We start from the raw sequence: 2152 nt of genomic DNA, 5'->3' as shown, positions 1-2152 counted from the left end.
GAAAAGCAGGCAGCCCAGGTACCCGGGATGGGCAATGTCATCGGTCATCTGGATTACCATCTGCTTGTTTGCAGGGTCTTTGATAGGTGCCCTTGGGGCAATGGGCTTCACAGAGCAGCTGTCCTCAGGAAACTTACCTGGCAAGGGAAGAAGGTTTGTCAATAACTCAGCCCTTCTCCCACCCCAAGGAAACAGGCACAGGTACCCACTAGGGGAACAGCTGGCCCTGAAGCAGTTTCAAGGGCTTGTGGTCCTCCCCCTCCAAGTTTGTTGCATTTCTTCAGCCCTCTCTATTTCATCCATGAAGAGGAAACAAGACCCCAAGGCCAAACTCAGGATCTCCCAATCACCCTGCTCTTCCTCTCAGTCCTGGTATCTTTGGGCTTAGTTTACTCCCAACTCCTTTCATCCCCCATTACCACACACAGGCAACCACCTTTATTAGTTTCCTTCCAGAGTTTCTTTTTTTTTTTTTTTTTTTTCTTTTTTTGAGACAGCGTCTCACTCTGCCACCCAGCTAGACTAAAGTGGCACGATCTCAGCTCATTACAACCTCCGCCTCCCTCCCAGGTTCAAGCAATTCTCCTGCCTCAGCCTTCCAGGTAGCTGGGACTACAGTCATGTGCCACCATGCCCAGCTAATTTTTGTATTTTTAGTAGAGACGGGGTCTCACCATGTTCACTGACTAGTCTCAAACTCCTGACCTCAAGTAATCCACCCACCTCAGTCTCTTAAAGTGCTGGGATGAGAGGCATCGCACCTGGCCCAGAGAGTCTTTTCATCAGTACAAGCAAATACAAAAATACATGCCTCAAGGACAGTATGTTCTGAATAGGCATAAACCCAACTCAAAGTAAATTCAAAATACAGAAGATTACAAAATGTTCAGGTAAGAGTGAAATAAGTGTGGGAGTTGTTAACATCTAGATAAGATCTAAAGCCAAAGGGATAAGAAGAGAGGAGAAAAAGAGGAGAGAAAGAAAAAGAACAATCCTCTAGAGTCACCTAGAGGAAAACAGTGAAAAGAATTACCAAGAGGAAACTTTTTTTTTTTTTGAGATGGAGTTTCGCTCTCGCTGCCCACATTGGAGTGCAATGGTGCGATCTCGGCTCACCGCAACCTCCGCCTCCCGGGTTCAAGTGATTCACCAGAAGGGAACATTTTAAGTCAATTATATTACCCACTACTGATGTGTGAATAGATCTATGGGAACTAACCCAGAAATATAGCCAAATTAAAGTGGGATTTCAGAGTTAAATAAATCTTATGAATCCACTTTTGCAAAAATCTATCTACTATATACGTGTGTGTGTGTGTGTGTATTTAGTGAGTAGAAAGAAGTCTGGAAGACTATAAATGGAGCAAACTAATGGAAAACCCTGGAGAGGAGGTTTGTGGAAAGAGGCTGTTTTTTTTTTTTTTTTTTTTTTTGGAGACAGACAGAGTTTCACTCTTGTTGCCCAGGCTGGAGTGCAATGGTGGAATCTCAGCTAACCGCAACCTCTGCCTCCCAGGTTCAAGCAATTCTCCTGCCTCAGCCTCATGAGTAGCTGGGATTACAGGCATGCACCACCATGCCCAGCTAATTTTGTAGTTTTAATAGAGACGGGGTTTCACCATGTTCACCAGACTGGTCTCAAACTCCCGACCTCAGGTGATCCGCCTGCCTCTGCCTCCCAAAGTGCTGGGATTACAGGTGTGAGCCACCGCACCTGGCCAGCTTTTTTACCTTGCACACTTCAGTTTTGTTTGCATTTTTGCCATAATAATGCATTCTTTTTGTAAATAAAGAAGATCTGAGACTGGGTGCAGTGGCTCACGCCTGTAATACCAGCACTTTGGGAAGCTGAGGCAGGCAGATCGCTTGAGGTCAGAAGTTTGAGACCAGCCTGGCCAACATAGTGAAACCCCATCTCTACTAAAGATACAAAAATTAGCTGGGCCTGGTGGTTCGTGTCTGTAATCCTAGCTACTTGGGGAGCTATGGCAGGAGAATTGCTTGAACCTAGGAGGTGGAGGTTGCAGTAAGCCAAGTCCACACCACTGCACTCCAGCCTGGGCAACAGAGCAAGACCCTGTCTCACAAAAAAAAAATAGAACATCTGCAAAAGGGGAGAAACTGCTTAAGGCCACCTATATTGAAAATTTCT

This window comes from Macaca mulatta, chromosome 7, assembly GCF_049350105.2.
Source record: "Macaca mulatta isolate MMU2019108-1 chromosome 7, T2T-MMU8v2.0, whole genome shotgun sequence".
NCBI classification, from domain to species: domain Eukaryota; kingdom Metazoa; phylum Chordata; class Mammalia; order Primates; family Cercopithecidae; genus Macaca; species Macaca mulatta.
This window is presented reverse-complemented; position numbering follows the sequence as displayed.